Source organism: Danio rerio, chromosome 7 (genome assembly GCF_049306965.1).
Source record: "Danio rerio strain Tuebingen ecotype United States chromosome 7, GRCz12tu, whole genome shotgun sequence".
Taxonomy (NCBI): Eukaryota; Metazoa; Chordata; class Actinopteri; order Cypriniformes; family Danionidae; genus Danio; species Danio rerio.
In genome coordinates this window covers 5,758,599-5,780,435 of record NC_133182.1, presented here as the reverse complement: position 1 = coordinate 5,780,435, position 21,837 = coordinate 5,758,599, and the positions used below count along the sequence as shown (strand labels likewise).

The window sequence follows — 21,837 nt, the reverse complement described above, 5'->3', positions numbered from 1 at the left end:
TATTATCATATTGAGATGCTCATTGGTTGTCTGAGTCAGATGAGCCATCCCCCAAGTCAATAGGACACTGCTATGCAAAGATATGCATGTAGGCCAGTTATTAACATGAGTCTAGTATGAATTAGCATGTTACTAGCATGATTCTAGTTCAAATTAGCATGTCATTAGCATGTTTCCAGTATGAGTTAGCATGTCATTAGCATGATTAGCATATGAGTAGCATGTTGCTAGCATGATTGGCATGTCATTAGCATGTTAGAGTTATAAGCATTTGATAGCACAGCTAATTACATTATATAGGACAGTTGCTAGGGTGCAGTATGTGGTAGTTAGGGGTGTGGCTAGAAAGTTAAAAGGCCATCAGTGATTGGCTGCTGGCTAGACTGAGTTAAATGAGCTCAGCCATTAGTCTGTATGACAGTCTGATGCAGAGTTATGAGCTCACAAAGTTTGATCCCATGTTAAGTCAATGAGAGTCTTTTGTAATGGAAGTCTACGGGACAGTTGCTAGGGTGCAGTATGTGGTAGTTAGGGGTGTGGCTAGAAAGTTAAAAGCTCATCAGTTATTGGCAGTTTGGTAGTCTGAGTTAAATGAGCTCAGCCATTAGTCTGTATGACAGTCTGATGCAGAGTTATGAGCTTACAAAGTTTGATCCCATGTTAAGTCAATGAAAGTCTTTTGAATGGAAGTCTACGGGACAGTTGCTAGGGTGCCATAAGTGGTTGCTAGGGAGTGGCTAGTAAGTCTAAAGGTCATCAGTGATTGGCTGCTGACTAGACTGAGTTGAATGAGGCCTGACTCTAGTCTGTAGGACAGTCTGATGCAGAGTTATGAGCTCACAAAGGTTGACCCAATGTTAAGTCAATGGCAGTCTTTTACAATGGAAGTCTATGGGACAGTTGCTAGGGTGCCAAAAGTGGTTGCTAGGGAGTGGCTAGTAAGTTTAAAGGTCATCAGTTATTGGCTGCTGGCTAGACTGAGTTAAATGAGCCCAGTTAGAAGTCTGTAGGACAGTCTGATGCAGAGTTATGAGGTCACAAAGTTTGACCCAATGTTAAGTCAATGGGAATTTTGGGAATTTTCCGGGTCGTTTTTCGGAAAACCGAAAGTCGGATCAGATGGAACAGATATAGCAACCCGAGTCAGACCAGTTTGAAGGTTTGACGAAAGTTTGAAGTATGAAGCTTGAAAAGTTTAGGAGGAGATACACTTTAAAATTAGTCTCAGAAGAAAGAAGAAGAAGAAGAAGAACTAGATTCTTAAAGTTTGAGAACAAACTTTGAGGCTGGCTTGTGAAAGCCTGACGGTAATAGTTTATTTAGTTTAAACAGTTTTTAAAAGTATGAAAAGATAGATAGATAGATAGATAGATAGATAGATAGATAGATAGATAGATAGATAGATAGATAGATAGATAGATAGATTAGCATGTTATTACCATGATTTTAACGTGAAATAGCATGTTGTTAGCATGATTCTAGCATGAATTAGCATTTTACTAGCATGATTTTAGCATGAATTAGCATGTTGTTAGCATGATTTTAGCATGAATTAGCATGTTACTAGCATGATTTTAGCAATAATTAGCATGTTGTTAGCATGATTTTAACATGAATTAGCATGTTGTTAGCACGATTCTAGCATGAATTAGCATGTTACTAGCATGAATTAGCATGTTACTAGCATGATTTTAGCATGAATTAGCACAATTCTAGCATGAATTAGCGTGTTGTTAGCATGATTCTAGCATGAATTAGCATGTTGTTAGCATGATTCTAGCATGATTTAGCATGTTACTAGCAAGATTCTAGCATGAATTAGCATGCTACTAGCATGATTCTAGCATAAATTAGCATGTTGTTAGCATGCTTCTAGCATGAATTAGCATGTTACTAGCATGATTCTAGCATGAATTAGCATGTTGTTAGCATGATTCTAACATGAATTAGCATGTTACTAGCATGATTCTAGCATGAATTAGCATGTTGTTAGCATGATTCTAGCATGAATTAGCATTTCACTAGCATGATTCTAGCATGAATTAGCATGTTGTTAGCATGATTCTAGCATGAATTAGCATGTTGTTAGCATGATTCTAGCATGAATTAGCATGTTGTTAGCATGATTCTAGCATTAATTAGCATGTTACTAGCATGATTCTAGCATGAATTAGCATGTTGTTAGCATGATTATAGCATGAATTAGCATGTTACTAGCATGATTCTAGCATGAATTAGCATGTTGTTAGCATGATTCTAGCATGAATTAGCATGTAACTAGCATGATTCTAGCATGAATTAGCATGTTGTTAGCACGATGCTAGCATGAATTAGCATGATACTAGCATGATTCTAGCATGAATTAGCATGTTACTAGCATGAATCTAGCATGAATTAGCATGTTGTTAGCATGATTCTAGCATGGATTAGCATGTTACTAGCATGATTTTAGCATAAATTAGCATGATTCTAGCATGAATTAGCATGTTGTTAGCATGATTCTAGCATGAATTAGCATGTGACTAGCATGATTCTAGCATGAATTAGCATGTAACTAGCATGATTCTAGCATGAATTAGCATGTTGTTAGCATGAGGGATAGATAGATAGATAGATAGATAGATAGATAGATAGATAGATAGATAGATAGATAGATAGATAGATAGATCGATAGATGGATAGATGGATAGATAGATAGATAGATAGATAGATAGATAGATAGATAGGTAGAGGTAGATGGATGGATGGATGGATGGATGGATGGATGGATGGATAGATAGATAGATAGATAGATAGATAGATAGGTAGATAGATAGATAGATAACGTAAGAGCATGAGTCAAACAAGTCAACCCCCGCCTCTCTACGATGTTCTGATGCTGAGATATAGCTGGTGCCATATCGTTGCTAGGTTAGTCTGTTTTGTTGCTATGGAGTTGATTGACAGCTTAGACTGATGATGTATCAAAGCTTCTTGCCAGTATGAACAGTTAAAAACAACCCCCATGTCTCTATCACACTACAGCATGACAATATCAGTCTGAACCTCTTTAATGGCAGTCTATGGGACAGTTGCTATGGTGCAGTATCTGGTTGTTAGGGTGTGGCTAGAAAGTTAAAAGGCCATCAGTAATTGGCTGCTGGCTAGACTGAGTTAAATGAGCTCAGCCATTAGTCTGTAGGACAGTTTGATGCAGAGTTATGAGCTCACAAAGTTTGATCCCATGTAAAGTCAATGAGAGTCTTTTGCAATGGAAGTCTATGGGACGGTTTCTAGGGTCCAAAAGTGGTTGCTAGGGCGTGGCCAGAAAGTTTAAAGGTGATCAGTCATTGGCAGTTTGATAGTCTGAGTTAAATGAGCCCAGTTAGAAGTCTGTGTGACATTCTGATGCGGAGTTATGAGGTCACAAAGTTTGGTCCAATGTTACGTCTATGGGATTTTTCCGACGGTCCCGGGACGTTTTTCGGAAAACCGAAAGTCGGATCAGTCGGAAAGGATATAGCAACTCGAGTCAGAATAGTTCGGAGGTCTGACCCGAGTTTGATGGTCATAGCTTGAAAGACCTAGGACGAGATAGAGTTTAATTTTTAGTCTCAGAAGAAGAAAATATAACTAGATTCTTAAAGTTTGAGAACAAACTTTGAGGCTGGCTTGTGAAGCTTAGACTGAAAGTTTAAAGTAATTCTAAGTTTTAAGTAACTTAAAGTATAAAAGTAGTTTTGAATGTAAAAGTATTTTTAAGTAATTCATATTTTAGGTTGTTAAAGTTTAAAAGTCATTTTAAGTTTTAAGAAAGTTGAATATTAAAGGTAGCTTTAAGTAGCTTAAATATTTAAAGTAGTTAAGTAGTTATGTTTTTATGTAGCTTAACAGGGAAGTGAAACACTCAAATTTACATTATTTTGTACATTGAATTCCACTTTAATGAAAATATATTAAGCAAACTGGAATGATGTATGTGTGTGTTTTGATGTGGGTGTATGCATGCATCAAGTTTATATGTATATATGTAAGTTTTATAAATGTTGTTTTGAACATAGGTTGATATGCGAGTAATGTATAGGTGCATATACAGGTGTTTTATGTGTTGATAGGTACAGTCTGATTTAAATCCTACATGGCGCCTCATACGATCAACTCAATCTCTGAAAATGTATGAAGAACATTAAAACTTGCCATGTGAAAAACAGCGCCTATCTTAGCTTGGTTTGAACACCAAAAGAGGTGAAGGCTTTAGTGGAGAAGAGTAAATGTACCCGCCCCTATGACGTCACCACCGGACCTGGTTGAAACCAAGGCTGAAACAGGTGAGACCATATTTGGCGCGTGACACGTGACTATCTTTGGCGCGTCTGCTAAATAGGTTAATAACCCTCTGATGCTGAGTGAGCTTCTCTTTCATTATGACCCGGGGCGGACTTACCAAAGACAGCACCAGGACATTTCACGTTGACCTAATGGTCAATCTGGAGTGCCACCGTGAATCTGGACCAATCGCCCACCACCAAGCGTGTAAGTGTATATGTCTGTGTGTGCACTTGTGTGACAATATGCCTATCTTTTTATTGAAAAGGGCCACCCCTTCTCAGGTGTGTTTTTCAGCATTGTGGCTGATTTATAGAATGTATACAATTCTCAGTAGGTCTGTGCAATTTATCGAAAATTCGATTTAGTTTTTTTACTTATAATGATTATAAAAAAAACATTAATCCAGATAAACGATTATTGCATCATATACCGCCCCGTTTAAAGCTGTACACATTTGTTGCTCTGCAAAGCTCAGTTCCACGTGAAAATGACTAAAACCATGTGCTGTAATTTTTGCAACACGGGATGTGCATCATGCATTGATGTACGTTCGAATCCTTTATATTTTTAACAGCGCGTAAGAGCACGTGCTGTTGGGTGTGTGCGAGCCTCGGAGCCATCTTAATGTGAGTGCTTTAATGGTCAAATACATGCACATTTGTGCCAGAACGCGGAGTTTAGTGAATATTCATAATAACCCTCGTTTGTGTAATAAATAAGTTGAGTATCTTGTATATTTGAGTATATATGCAGAAGACATGTGAAAGAGAAACCATATCAGAGCCGCACTATTCTTAAAGAGACAGCGCGCTGAAAGAGCACGTGCTGTTGGGTGTGTGCGCGCCGCATGGAGACATGCAGAGCATACACATCTTAATGTGAGTGCTTTAATGGTCAAATACATGCACGTTTGTGCCAGAACGTGAAGTTTAGTTATTATTCATATTAACCCTCGTTTGTGTAATAAACAAACAAGTTGAGTATCATGTATAGCTGAGCATATATGTGTAAGACATGTGAAAGAGAAATCATACCAGAGCCGCACTATTCTCTAAGAGACTTTTTAATTATTGTTAATAAATCAACAAATGGAGAAAATCTCTGCCCGCTGCTCTTGACTGAAGGGATTTTTTTTTTTTAGCAAAAAAGCATTTCTTACAGTGAAGATGCCTAAAGCACAGTTTAAACATAACAAATTTAATAACTCATTTCTAATAACTGATTTTATTTTATCTTTGCTATGATGACAATACGTCATTTTTTACTAGATATTTTTAAGATACTAGTATTCAGCTGAAAGTGACATTCAAATGCTTAATTAGTGTAATTAGGCAAGTCATTGTTTAACAGAAGTTTCTTCTGCAGACAATCAAAAATATATATTGCTTAAAGGGGCTAATAATATTGAGCTATTAAAATAGATTTTAAAATATTTAATCCTGCTTTTATTCTAGCCGAAACCAAACAAATAAGCCTTTTCTCCAGATGAAAAAATATTATAGGAAATACTGTAAAAAAAAAAAAAAAAATCCTCCGTTAAACATAATTTGAAAAATATTTATATATAAAAAAATTCACAGAAGGGCGAATTTTCACTTCAACTGATAATCGTTTTAAGTAAATCGCGATTACCAATATGACCAAAATAATCCCAATTATGTTTTTTTTCCCATATCAGAAACTGTATTTCTCTCTCTCTCTCTCTCATTTTAATTACATTACAGCATCAATTCTTTAAAAGGAACACTATAAAATTGAAAAAGGCACAATAACTGTTCACCGGTAGTTTATCAATATGGGAAGAAACAATAGCTCAGCATATACCCTCGATCAATGTGTGAACAGATGTACAATGGAAATAATTAAAACCTCAGATTTAAAAATTGGCTTAAATTAGCATCAAATAAAATTTAGAGAAGTTAGATTATTATAAGAAAAGTATTACAAAAACTGTTAAGGGTACCTAATATTTGAAATAAAACTACACCCTCTCTGAACTTTACAGATTTCCATGAGACAATTTGTTTTATGATTGGGTGCAGGGAGCCGAGTACTGCTCAGGAACAACAAACACTATAGAATCACTACCCAGGAACACTGATTCCTTTCGCTTCTTTCAATACATGTCCCTCTATGAACTTGGTATGTAAAAAAAAAAAAGTGCGTCACTACCAGCACTGTAACACAGTTTGACATAACGTAATGTTTTACAGCATGTACCTTCACTTTAATAAAGCTTGAAAGAATTCACACTTACTGTTCCCTGTATGCCGTGATGGAGGTGGGTGATGAGAATTTGGCAAATGGATAATGGTGTAGCCATAAATAATTGAAAACATAATTATTATTAAAACCTAAAAGGTTGACTTGACAGTTTGATATAGTTCAAAAAGTTTTATGATAGTTAATGGTGTGAAATGATTAGACTTACTATGTAATGCAGAATTATAATGGTAAATAAACACAATTTACACACATTTAATTTTTTATTAATTACAATTGTATAATTGTGTTAGTTAACAAAACCGAAATACACATACATTGTTTCAAATATTTAATTCAACTAGCCTAATGTAAAATAGAAACCGTAAAGAACAAAGGTAAAACAGAACTGTAAAGAACAAATTTAAATGACTGTAGCCTAATTGAGAAAATTAAGCAAACTGGAAACTTTACTTGAGGGTTGTTCATTAGACTGTCATGAAAACTTTAAAATCATGACACGATATGTATATGAAAGAGTTTATGCATGCTTATGACAACTGTCATTAGCACAGTTATGCCATTTTAAATGCTAAAATTACATAATGTGACATGGCAACACGTTCATAACAACATGACATAAATGCATCGTAACCTATTTTTTGCTTTGTGACACCTAATGACAGTTGTGATAAGCTGGCAAAAAAAAGTTTTATTCATTATACATGTCACGATTAAAAAGGTGAGTTTTATGAACACCCCTTGAACCTTTCCTCACAAACCCTAGAAAAGGCAGTCCATTGAGTCCTGAGTGTCTTCTGGATGGACCTGATTGGGGTCAGCAGATCCTCCACTGTGAACATCTGGAGGGCCCTGATCCGCATCAGCAGATCCTCCACTGGGAACATATGGAGGAACCTGATCCACACTGGCGGATCCTCCACTAGGAACGTCTGGAGGGACCTGATCCACACCAGCAGATCCTCCACTAGGTACGTCAGGAGGGACCTGATCCACACCAGCAGATCCTCCACAAGGTACGTCAGGAGGGACCTGTTCCACACCAGCAGATCCTCCACGAGGTACATCTGGAGGGACCTGTTTCACACTGGCAGGTTCCACGTGGAGGACGCTTCCACAGATGTGCCTGAGTTTTAATTGAAGTGGGAGCTGGTTTGCCAGCTCCTCAATAGTGCCTGCATAGAAATGTACAGGCACTATGTACTCATCCATATGGCTATCCAGGAGGATGAGCTTGTCGTGCATCTCTGACACTCCAACGATCTCAAGAACTGCCTCCTGGATATCCCTATCAATAAGCTGAAAAACAAAAAAAAATTTAGAAAAGGTTAGTAGAAAAGATTCAACTTGCATTTGATAAAAGTAACCGTATTTTCTGTGGATTAAGTTATATTTTTTTAAATCATAAAGGGCGCCTATTTTATCAATTTTTTTCAAGGTTTAAGATAAGTTTTTGTGTCTCGAATGTTTTTGTAAAATGTTGGCTCAAAATACCCATCAGATTATTTATGATACCTTTCTCTATATATGAAATTTGAGCTGTAATGATATTATAGCTGTTTTGTTGCTTGTGCCTTTAATGCAAATGAGCTAGTTCATTAAGTTAAATCCCAAATTGATTTGCACATACAGTATTTTATAGAAACTATTCAAAAGTGCAATACTATATACTAATTGCAAATAAGGGTTTTCAGATTCATCAGATGAACTACATTTTGGTAGAAAAAATATATTTTTTTCGTATACATTTTCCAATAATTTATGTAATGCGAACAACAGAAAAAAAACTTAAGGAAAAGTTTAATTTGTACTCTTCGTGTTATTTTAATCAAACAGCCTTCTGTGATGTTTTATCCACTGTTCATCTGACACTACTATAATCGTTATTAAGGCAACAATGTCATTTCATTTCTAAATTTTTAATGTCTCTTGAAGGTTAACACTTTTAAATGTGTGTGGATTACAGATGTGCAGCATATAATGTTTACCTTAAAAGTTGTGTGATTAGAAGAGTCGAATTTTGCTCTTCCATCTGGTCTTCCGTTTACTTTCAGGTGACTGAGCTCAATGATGTCCCCGACATAGAGCTCGTTAAGTGCTTCTTCCCGCCACAGTGAGACATCGTGTACTACGGAGCCACATTTCATCCGCAGGTCCAGGATCGGTATGTGAGTGCGAGTCATTCTAGGCACTTCAACCTGGAAAATGACAAAAAGGTAAGTACTATAGTGTTTTTATTTATTTATTTTTTTCTTAATCCTGACACAAGAGTTTACTGTCATTAAGTCGGACTGTATGTTTTGGTGATTTGAAATGTCAACATTAGCAGAAATCGCCTGTCTAAAGACATGCGGTACAGCTGAATTGGGTAGAGTAAATTGTCTGTTGTGAATGAGTGTATATGTGTATGAGTGGATGTTTTCCAGAGATGGCTGGCAGCTGGAAGGGCATCTGCTGCGTAAAACAAATGCTGGATAAGTTAGCGGTTCATTCTGCTGTAGCGACCCCGAAAAGAAAATGAATGAATGAATGAATGAATGAATGAATGAATTCACTTACTTTTTCTAACTGCCCCCGTAGACTCAGGTACCCAGTTTCACTGAAGATATCCTCTTCCTCTCCTGTTATAGGTCGTGAAGGAGGACAGAGGGCCTCCCTTGCAGCTCTTTTAGCCTCCTCACTTATGGCTAGCGGAGCCGTCCTAAATTTGATGGTGCCTTTATTTACAAATAAACATCGGCGGCCATATTTGTTTGAGATGGTTACATTTTTTACAATATATGAGTGTCCCTCTTCAAATTCAGGGTCACTGCCGTTTTTTTATGGACAGATAAACTGCATCACCATCCGTAAGGGCACATAAAGATGTGACTTTGTAGGTGTCAACAATTATTTTGTTTTCATGTTTAATAAATGTCACAGCCTTTTGGCTACTGTGCACTTTAACACAGGTGATGTGCAGTGGTGGTGGGCGGCTGTACGGTGTTGCCATCCTAAGAATAAGAAAAAAAGGTTACTCTGTATTAGTTGTAAATATTATGTAGAATAAATTATTATTTCTTTTTAACTCAATTCATCAATTAAACATATCAATTAATCTAAATCTGTTTGTCTTGACTGGAATGTTGTGCTACATCCTCCTTCAAAATATCATATATTGTGTTTTATAGAAGAGAGAAACTCAAAGATTTGTAAGCATATAAGGGGGGAGTAAATTGTTGTTTTTTTTTTTTTTGTGAGGGGGGTATTTATGCTTTTTAAAGATTATTAAATATTTTGCATGGCCAAAGTCTAACAATCTAGGCCCAAATCAAGGCCTTCCTAACATCTCAAGCATAAAGACAATTGGAAAATAATTGGCATACAATGAAGAGTCAAACTCTTTAAAACCAATAATTTACCAAACTTGTCACCAGTAATGGTTAATTTTACCAAATCATGCCCTAGGTGGGTGTGGAATGTCCTGACCTAACATTGTCTCAGTCTGCCCATGCATAGTACTGTATAACTATAATCATATTGGCATATCAGAATTAACAATTGGATAATTATAAATTGACACATTTTTACAGAATACCATCGATGCACTGTTTTATGAAACTCGTCACAATATTAGTCCTGCCTCTGACAATATAGGTTATAATGCTGTAATTGTTAAAACGAGGATAAAATACCTGGAAAAAACACTTCCTATCAGATCAAATCCTGTCAGAAAAACTATTATAGTTTACAGATTTCTATTTATTTCTTTAGATTTTGAGATTCTTGGTATGGGATTTCATCGAGGTCTGCAGTGTAGTATACAATTCATTGAAAATCCAGTAATAAATAATGCATTTATTCTTAGGAGTATTAACCTGTGCAGATACTCAGAGCACCGTTAAATATAAGCCACTGTTATTTTTTTAATATTTTATTATAAATTGGGCATATAGTATTACGCAATGTTTTATTTATATAGAGCATTTTTCTAAAGTTTTTTTTAATTTTTATTTTATTATAACACAAGAAGTTTGTAAAGGGTTCACTGTGAACATCAGCCTGCTTTCAAGATTTAAGATAAGTCTTTTGTGTCTTCAGAATGTGTCTAAAGTTTCAGCTCAAAATACCTATCAAATTATTTATTATACCTTCCTGGATATATATTAAAAGTCACATGAACATTATTTGAAGTAAAAAGTTAAACACAAACACAGCTAAATGAAATATTGAGTATTATTCAATTATACGACTAGTCTGTAACAGTTAGCAGAGTTTTTCACAGCATTTTTATTGAAGAAGTGGTAATTTCTTATTTATTTCAGTCACATTAACTTTTTAAAATTAAAATAAGAATGAAGTAAAAAACTAATTTAGATAAAATTGCCTCAAACACTAAAAACCCCATTCCTGGCGTATAAATGATCATACTATAATTATTAAACTTAACGTTACGCATCCAGCTGTATTCTGACAAGATTTGACTGGACAGAAGTGTTATCTGAGGTATTTAAAAACAAAAAACAAAACCATGTTATTTTATAAAGGCATCTGTAGAATTTATAGTATAATATCATAATTTAATTATACTGTAATCATAATCATATAAAAGCTAAATAAGAATTAAAAAGCTCTCACCTCAGAAGTATGCTGTCTGTTGTACAACTGAAAGAATTGACAGTGATGTGTATCCAGTCAGAAGCGAGACATCCATCACCAAGGCTCATGACGTCAGATGGAAACCTTTATCGAATGATGTTCATGCATTTTTGTTTATTATTTTTATTCATATAATAAATGTTGATTGACAATGTGGCGCATCCAATCAGAAGCGAGACATCCATCACCAAGGTACATGACGTCAGATGGATGTCCATGTGGATTGACAGTGAGGCGCATCCAATCAGAAGCGAGGCATCCATCACCAAGGGACATGACGTCAGATGGAAACCTTTTATCAAATGATATCCATGTCTTTTTTATTTTTTATTTTATTCGTGTAATGTTAATTGTTATTTAAAATTCATTATATGTAGTACATTGAAACATTTCTGAGGTCATAATTCATTAAAATATCACACTGATGTATTCTCTTATTAAATGAGTAATGTTTTACGTTGGTCACTAGAGTGTTAAAAGACGATTGTATGCTTATCAAAACAATTATTACGATTTTGTTTTGAGTTTTATCAGTAACAATACTTATAATTTTAGTTAATATCTTTTATATTTATAATTATGTATTGTACCTTATTTTGTACTAATATTTTTTAGATATAAGCAAGATAAGTTTGCGAAATACCTTGGTATTTCTTTAAAAAAAATAAAAAAAAAAGGTAAACAAATTTTAACGTAAACATAAGAGCTGGCCAATGAGACCGCTGGGATTTTCCATAACCTGTCCTTAATCATCCGGTCCGATGGTCCGCACATTGGGTCTCGCATTAGGAACGATTTCTGAGGTAAATTTTCAATTAAATGTTAAAAAAAATGCGTACGAGTGCTTAAATTGGCTATACTCAGACAGATATATTATGAACTAATTGTTTTTGAGAAACGAATAAATCGTTATTAAGCATTACTATTAAATTAGTCTTGTGAGGGAACTATACCGGATGGTGTGCGACGAATTTTGTCCTCAGTCTAATTTACTCGCATTTTATACCTCCTGTTCGTTATTTTGCCATGTAAACAGTATTAATTCAGTTTATAACGTTTGACCCCTTAACGTTATATGCTTTATAAAGAAATGCAGTCGTTTGTCATTAAATAAACTCTTGACTTTTATCCCAAAAGTATGCATTTTTTTCTGTTAGTCTCCAGATTTGATGAAATATTGATGGAATATCATGTCTTTACTTGATATTTTACCATTTTTACCCATACTGAGGCGATGAACTTAGAGCTTCATGCCCATTTCATTCATACGGGAAACCAGAGGGCGCCATACATAAAGGCCTTTGGCCTAGCGCAGGGGTGCTCAATCCTGTTCCTGGAGATCTACCTTCCTGCAGATTTCAGTTGGTACCCATATCAAACACATCTGCCTGTAATTATCAAGTGGCATGCAGGTCCTAATTAATTAGTTCAGGTGTGTTTGATATGGGTACCAACTGAAATTTGCAGAAAGGTAGATCTCCAAGAACAGGATTGAGAATCCGTGGCCTAGCGGATCGCACGTAGATATTTACACGCACTTCGTCTTTCCTTTGTTTACTAGCGTTGCTAAGCAACGCAAACAGATGACAGTAAAAACTTAACCCGTTATATAAGATGTAGTAAAAGCATTTTCATAGTATTCTCATTTTGTACATTTTATTTCTTATTCTGTGATAAGAATTTAGCCTGATGTAACCTTAGGAAAGCAGCACATAAACCACAAAAGTAGTTAAAGTGCTGCCTAACAGACAGACAAATAATGGAACTTTACATATTTATCTTAATAGACACATATTCATCCATCCCTGTGTATTATTTGGCACATCTCCCTTTTCTCCACGTTTTTCCCTTTTCAATTCAATCATTGTTTTGTTTTGTTTTTGGCATGACAAATGTATTGCCAGATATACAATAAATTCCTGTCTATGTATACTTAATATTCTAATGGTTCGACATTATATATTAACAATAACAATACAATTTATTCCTGGCTCAAAATAAGGCAGAGGTGGTGATCAAGAATTTTTTTCCTACTTGAAACAAACACATTTTGCATCAAGTAAATATAATTTAATTGAAAAGAGACATTAAATGTAATTACAAAACATTATTAGCTAATCTGTTTATTTAAAGTAATCTCACATTCTATGATATATATGAGTAAATATGAAATGGATGCAACAATAATTTAAAGTGACGCAGTGGGTTGCACGATCACCTCACAGCAAGAAGGTCGCTGGTTTGAGCCTCGGCTGGGTCAGTTGGCATTTCTGTGTGGAGTTTGCATGTTCTCCGCGTGTTGCCGTGGGTTTCCTCCAGGTGCTCTGGTTTCCCCCACAGACCAAAGACATGTGGTATAGGTAAAGTCTGTAGTGTGTGTGTGTGTGTGAATGGGTGTGCATGGATATTTCCCAGTGATGAGTTGCAGCTGAAAGGGCATCCCCTGCTTAAAATAAATGCTGGATAAGTCGGCGGTTCTTTCTGCTGTGGCGACCCCTGGTTAATAAAGGGACTAAGCTGAAAAGAAACTAAATGAATAATTTACAGAAGTGTTTTATTAAACTATAAAAAACTGAATTCAACTAAGTCTGAGACAGACCAAGGGTATTTTAAAGCTTACTGTACAATTATTTCAAAGATTTTTTTTTCTGACTACTGATGAAATGAGACCAAAAATAAAATAATAAACCAGCAAAATAATCATGTTCACAGCACAAATGCCATAATGACTTCATCACGTGTAGCTGTGACTGGTTACCTAATTGTTGTCAAGGTGGATGTGGTACAAATTTAACAAGAGAGAATTTTCTATGCAAAATCATGAATAATAATATTGTAACTTTAAACTAATATCAGTGAACTATAATAATGATTTCTTTATTTTCTTTTTATTGCTTGTCTATAAATGTGCCATGTCTATATCTTTGTATACCAGATCATTGCACCCTCTGCTCCAAGTTATCTTTTAACTAAATGTTTTGGCAGTAACTGTCAAGGTTTGTATTTGTTTATTTATTGATCTACTTATTTTTTACTCATCTTTTAGATTGTGTTGTCCTCTACCACTTCTTCCAGCTGAAGAGTGATCACCAGTACCTTTCTTAAGGTAATTAATGTTCATTTTCACCTCATTAGTAGTGATTTACAACTAATTTGTTTAATTTTTCTGTGAAAATTCTGAATCGTCTTAGATATTTCTTTGATTTAATAAATGTTTTTCATGGGATTGTGGCTGCATTGGCCTTCTTTGCAAGTATCATTTTACATGTTACACATTATCTGTTTAAATTTTAATTTATTGTACATGTACTGTAAGTTCTACATAGACATTGCCATCATAATTATCTACCATTTACAGTCCATATAAACATGTAATGCTAAGTAACACCAATGTCTCGAAGACTTAATGTATCAGATTGTGTAAACAAAATTGTCACTTTTATTACAGCAGTTGGACATCTTTATTACTGTCTATGTAAGAACCATTTTTTAACCATCTACTTAATGACTTTTATTTATATTTTTAGTATTAATTTTCCTCCCTCAATTCAATAAGTAATCATTTTGAAATTATTGACATTATATATTATTATTGTTATTATATATTATTATTAGTAGTATTATTTAGTAATTAGCTGTTAACATATTTCACGTTTAGCTGATCATTTTGTAAATCAAATGCAACCGTGTATAAAGAATGTTATTAACTATTTGTGTGTGTGTGTGTGTGTGTGTGTGTGTGTCTTGGTGTGGTTGTGTCCTTTACTGTCCTTTACTGTCCTGTCCTATCTATACCTTTATAATCATTTTTCACTCAAAACTTTGTATTGCTTCAATCTCCACCTCTTGCTCATTCCATTCTTTCTCTTCCGAAAACCAAAAACTTGCTGGCTGCTAAAAACCCAAAACGCTGCTGCACTGCTTGCTGCTTTGCTTGCCTGCGACCCAAATATATTACCACCCAAAACGCAATCCAACATGCAAAATCCCAAATGCTAATGCGTGCTTGCAATTGCATCTCAAAAAGAAAAAGCCAGAACAAATCTCAAACTCTTTGAAACCAAAAACTCTTGACTGTGAAAAACTCTTGATTCTGAAAATTATTTGACAGTAAAAAAGTTGATTGCCTGTGAAAAGCTCAAAGTAAACATCAAACTGAGGTAAGAACTACTACTGATTAAGAAAAGAGAGAAATTAATTTTCAGATTTCACCAACATTGAATATCAACTCTTTTGGAGTCAACAATCATTTTTGATTGATATAACTTCACAATAAGTAATACTTACTGTTATCTTGTTATACATCATATATTTTACATTTCGTTGTGACCTTTTACCTACTAGTACATATCTCTATTTTTAGTACTCATATCCTTTCACATCTGCATTTGCTTAATTGCCAGTTTCGAAACATCACAATGCCAAAAAAAGGAAAGAGGAGTGAATCTCAGAAACAGCGCAGAAAACGAGAAGCTTCATTTGGCACCAGTAGCAGTGCCAGCTCTGTATCAGGTAAGAATGATGCATACGTTATGTCTGTTACAGCATCCCACTGCCAAAACGATGACAGGTACAGTAGTTACTCTAGAAACCGCCAGTGTACTTGCAATTCATTGATGTTCCTAGCAGTCCACAATGAACGGAATGAGCTAAAGAGTTTTGACTTAGACTGGATTTTACAGAGAGGCGATGCAGTTTACACTGTTGTCAAACAATCGCTCCAAACCAAAGGCCAGTTTGTCGATAGTTTTTTAAACTTTGATGAGCTACCAAACTCAATGCAGACAAATGCTCACCAGTATGACATTCTTAAACATCCTCAAAGATCTGGGCTTCTAAAGGATACACCTGCCCTAGATGAGTATGAAAATCTTGAGAATACACTGCAGTGTCTTAAAAATGATGCGACTCATGCATTGCTGCTGTGTGGAGGATTGTGTATCGCTGTATTCAGAGATCGCTCAGGGAGGTTTGGCTACTTTGATTCTCACTGCAGAAAACCAGATGGCATGTATACAGGTGAAAGAACAGGGACAGCCGTGATGTTGACGTTTTTCCATTTAAAAGACATGGTAGAGAGACTACTTCTTTTGTTTCAAGGGTGCTTCCAGTTTAGTGATCAAGAACAATTTGATCTTTTACCAGTGTCATTCATTGAAGTTACAGAAACTGATGTGCATTCAGAAGTCCCAATGAAGTGCCGTGTGCTTGAACGTGAAGGAATACCATGCGTTTCTTTTGAGAAGGCTCCAAATCATCATTCACAATCTACAATTAAGCAGATAAAAACATTCAATAAGACTCAAAATAATTTTCTATCAGTTGCAGCATCCCACTGTCAAAGTGATGTCAGGTACAACAGTAACTCCAGAAACCGGCAGTGTACGTGCAATGCCTTAATGTTCCTAGCAGTCCACAATGAAAGTAATCAGCTACAGAGTGCTGATCTAGATTGTGTCTTACAGAAAGGTGATGCAGTTTATAGTAGTGTCAAACGATCTCTCCAGAACAAAGGCCAGTTTGTACATGATTTTTTAAATTTTGATGAGCTACCGAGCACAATTGAGACAAACTCCCGATGTTACAACATTGTAAAACATCCTCAGAGGTTTGGTTTTCTGAAAGATACACCTGCTCTAGGAGAGTATCAAAATCTTGAGAATACACTGCAGTGTCTTAAAAGTGGTTTAACTGATGCATTGCTGCTCTGTGGAGGCTCATGCATTGCTGTTTTTAGAGATCGCACAGGGAGGTTTGGCTATTTTGATTCTCACAGTAGAACACCAGATGGCAAGTATACTGGTGAAAAATCAGGCACAGCCGTGATGTTGACCTTTCTTCATTTAAAAGCCATGGTAGAGAAACTACTTCAGTTGTTTCAGGGGTGTTTGCAGTTGAGTGATCAAGAACAGTTTGATCTTTTACCTGTGTCGTTCATTGAAATTACTGGAAATTATTTCCACACGGAAGTCTCAGAGGAGTGCCATGAGCCTGAAGATGATGTAGCTAATGAACTGTCCCATTCAACTTATCAAGATAAAATTAATGTTGTAACTACCTTCACTAACAATCAGGGCAGATTAAAACCCAACGTATTAAGTGAGTTTTCTCATGACATCTCGTCAACTTGTCAGTTGGCTTTGTCAGCTTCAAATCAAATACATTCACCGTTGACATTTGAGAAACCAAAAAAACTGAATAAAGCTCAAAGGCGAAAGTTTTATTGCAACAAAAGGCGCAAAATAATGGCTCAGAGACAAGATAATTATACAAAAATACAGAATGCAAGTAAGGATTACGTGTATAAAACAAGTAGTGAATACAGACAAAAACATAAACAAGCCATGAAAAACAGCTATTGGAACAACATGATTTACAGAGAGCAGCACAAAAAAGCTATGAAAAGCAACTATGAAATTAATGAAAATAGAGAGAGAAAAAAAAGTAATGCAATTAGCAAGTACAGGAATGATGAACAATACAGAAATAGGAAAAAAAGTAAAATAATGTTAAATTACATAAATAATGAACAATTTAGAAAGAGACAAAGGAATTATATAATTCAAAAGTACAGGACAAATTATCAATTCAGGGAGAGACAAAAGTATTATATAATTCAAAAATACAGGACTGATGATCAATTCAGGGAAAGACAAAAGCATTCTATAATTCAAAAATACAGGACTGATGATCAATTCAGGGAGAGACAAAAGCATTCTATAATTCAAAAATATAGGACTGATGATCAATTCAGGGAGAGACAAAAGTATTCTATAATTCAAAAATATAGGACTGATGATCAATTCAGGGAGAGACAAAAGTATTCTATAATTCAAAAATACAGGACTGATGATCAATTCAGGGAGAGACAAAAGCACTATATAATTCAAAAATACAGGACTGACGATCAATTCAGGGAGAGACAAAAGCACTATATCATTCAAAAATACAGGACTGACGATCAATTCAGGGAGAGACAAAAGCACTATATAAAGGAAAATTATAGAAACAATGCCAAATATAAGGAACAACACATGCAATATCTTGTTAATAGATATTTAAATTATCCAGATTTTAGGCAAAGGCAAAGGGAACATTATAGAAACAGATGCAAAAATGATCCTCTTTTTTATGAAAAAAGAAAAAAACAATTTAAGCAACGTTATCAATGTGATGCACAGTTTAGGGCTCGCCAGAACAATTATAATTTATTCAAATCTAAAAATTTGAAAAAAAATGAAAAAATGTCTAAACTTAAGGCTCTTCACAAAGTGCACTGCGCACAGGGCATACAATGTAAATACAAAAAAATGTTTCTGATACGCCAGCAAACAGAAATGTTACAAAATATTCAGCCTGACATAGATCCAGTCATGGTAACTGCCTTAAATATGTTCAGAGATGTTATAAAACAGGGTCCAACTTATGTCTGCACATGCTGTGCCAGAGCACTCTTCTTAAATCAAGTACGTAGATGTGATCGAGAGAAGTATCAAAAGAATCCAGAACTGGTTTCACTTTGTTTGACTGCGAACTATGTACACAACAGCTCCAACTGTTCAGATCAATGTAACTTGGAAGACATGACAACAGAGTGGATCTGTCATTGCTGTAATACGACCCTTTTGACAGGTCAAATGCCAGATATTGCTGTAGTCAACAAGCTTCAGTTTTTTCCCATTCCCTCAGAACTTTGTAATTTGAATATCCTAGAAAGACATGTTATTGCAAAATACATTCCATTTGCTAAAATTTTAACTCTTCCTAAAGGTCAACAGAGAGCTATTAAAGGAGCTGTAATTTCTGTTCCATCTGAAGTAGAAACAACAGTGAATAGTTTACCTAGACCAAGAAATGAATCACAGCTGCTAACAGTGAAACTGAAAAGACGTCTATGCTACCAGGGTCACTATCAGTTTCAGACTTTAAACATGCATAAAGTTTTGTCTGCTTTAAAAAAACTGAAAGAAGTCCATTCAGAATATAAAAATATATGCATTAATGCAGCACTTTTTGAAGAAGAAATGTTTAGTGAGCATGAAGAGGATGAAATGAATATTGAAGATGGCAGCCAAAATGAGAACATTGAAGAACAGAGCAATGAGAATGTGCAAAATGATGACACTGAGACCACTGCAGAAGAACAATCAAGAGGTCTTGCTTTGGATACATGTCTTCAACCTCCAGATCTTGCTCAGCAGCTATTGTCCTATGATGATGGGATATTTTGTATTGCCCCAGCTCAAGGAAACACACCTGTAAGCATTTTTAAAGTACCTAAACTCGAATCCATGGCATTTCCAGTGCAGTTTCCAGACGGAAAGAACACCTTTGATGAGCCTCATAGAGCCAAACATATTTCCCCTAGCAGGTATTTTAATTCTAGACTGTTCTCTATAGACAATCGTTGTGCAAGAGATACTAACTATATCTTCTTTGCACAATTTGTGACCGAAATGCACATGGCCACATCTAGTATGTCTATCCAGCTGAGGAAAGCAAAACCCATGACCCGTGATGGACGAAGAATAAACTGTTCACTGCTGCAGGACAAACGGGAGTTAGAAAAACTTGTATTAAATAAGGAAGCAACACGTTTTATGCAGCCATTAAGAGGGACTCCAGCGTACTGGGAGAAAACTCTTCGTGATTTGTTTGCTATGCTTAGGCAGCTGGGCACTCCAACATTTTTCTGTACATTTAGTGCTGCTGAAATGAGATGGCCTGAAGTGATTACTGCCATTAAAACACAACAGCGTGAAACTGTAAACTTTGCTGATTTAGACTGGTCAGAAAAATGTGAAATCTTGAAAAGCAACCCAGTAACAGCTATGAGAATGTTTGAAAAACGCGTTGAGGCCTTAATGAGAGATTTAATCATGTCACCTGCTCAACCTGTTGGTGAGGTTATTGACTTTTTTTACAGAGTAGAGTTTCAACTTCGTGGCTCTCCGCACATTCATTGTTTATTTTGGGTAAAAGATGCTCCAGAGTTTGAACATGATCAAGATCAGGTGGTTTGTGATTTCATAGATAAATACATTTCATGCAAATTACCAGATGTAATCAAAGACCCAGAATTGCATAGAATTGTAAGTGAGGTGCAGATGCACAGCCGTAACCACTCCAAATCTTGCAGAAAGAACAATAAGCATTGCCGATTTGGATTTCCTAAACCACCAATTAATAGGACTATGATAACTCGTCCCAGACCTCCTCCAGAAAATCAATCAAATGAACAAGGTGAATCAACAGAGGAAAATCATCCTTTTAATGCTAAAAATGCTAAAGCTGAGCTTCAGAAAGTGTGGGATCTACTGAATGACTCAACTAAGAGTTTTGATAACGTAACAGATTTACTTAATCAAGTAAACATGACTTATGAGGATTATGAGAATCACATTGACGCTCTTTCTAAATCAAGTGTAATAGTTATGGAGAGACGACCACAGGACTGCTGGGTTAACGGCTATAATCCACTACTATTAAGAGCCTGGAATGCAAATATGGATATACAATTCATTCTGAACCCCTACAGCTGCATCATGTACATGCTGTCATACATTTCAAAAGCTGAACATGAGATGAGCGATTACTTAAAAACTGTTATAAGAGGGTCGAGCCATGATGACTTGTCTGACCGTGAATGCATGAAAAAGGTCATGAATGCCTATTCAAAGAACAGAGAAGTCAGTGCTCAAGAGGCCGTTGCTCGCACATGCAGCCTGAAGTTGAAATCATCATCACGTGCTGTCATATTCATTCCAACGGATGACAATGCTGTAAAAATGAGTTTACCCATGAAATACTTGCAGAATATGGATGATGATGTAGAGAATGTCTGGATGACTGGACTGCCAGACAAGTACAAGGCCAGACCAAACAGACCTGAATTCGAGAACATGTGCATGGCTGAATTTGCCAGTGAGTACCGCATTGTTTATGCAGGACAAACAAAGCGAAAAAATGTTTTGCCACTTCAAAATAAATTGGGACACATACAGAAAAGGACAAGGGGAAAGCCTGCTGTTATTAGATTTGCTCGATTTTCAGAGAAAAAAGATCCAGAAAAATTCTATGGAACTCTGCTAAAACTCTACTTGCCATATCGTACAGATAGCCAGTTGAAATGTGCACGATTCCCAACATATCAAACCTTTTATGCATTAGCTTCAGTAAAACTACCAGGAAGTGATGAAGTGCAGCGTGTTTACAACATTGTAAGTGAAAATCGTGAAAAATATGAAAAACATAATGAGGATATAGAAAGGGCAATTGAAGATTTTGAAAAGAATGGTCCAATTGAAGATGCATGGACTACATTGGCACCGACAAATGAACTGATACGATTGGAAAGCATTATGGAGCGAGAACCTATTGATCCTAATGAAGTTAATGAACAAGATGACATTCCTGAATACACTGCATCCAGCGCTGTCAGTAACACAGCTATGCTGCTTATGGAGGCTGCCAAACTAAATACTGCACAGATTCGCAAAATGTATCAGAGCTTGAACCAAACACAAGCTTCCATATTTTATGCTGTGCGGGACTGGTGCAAAAGATGCGTTTCCGGTGAAAAACCACAACAGTTTCTCTACTTTCTTAATGGAGGAGCCGGTGTGGGCAAATCACATGTTGTTAAATCTATTTATGCAGAAGCATCCA

General features: G+C 35.8%; 1 long non-coding RNA gene across 1 annotated transcript; it reads left to right on the top strand.

Annotated features, from left to right (window-relative positions):
• The first annotated feature begins 4,319 nt into the window (after positions 1-4,319).
• si:dkey-273g18.1 lies at positions 4,320-9,631 on the top strand. Its single transcript, NR_138554.1, has 4 exons — positions 4,320-4,512; positions 7,298-7,858; positions 8,586-8,747; positions 9,162-9,631. It is a non-coding gene; the product is annotated as a si:dkey-273g18.1 (long non-coding RNA).
• The last annotated feature ends 12,206 nt before the right edge of the window (positions 9,632-21,837 follow it).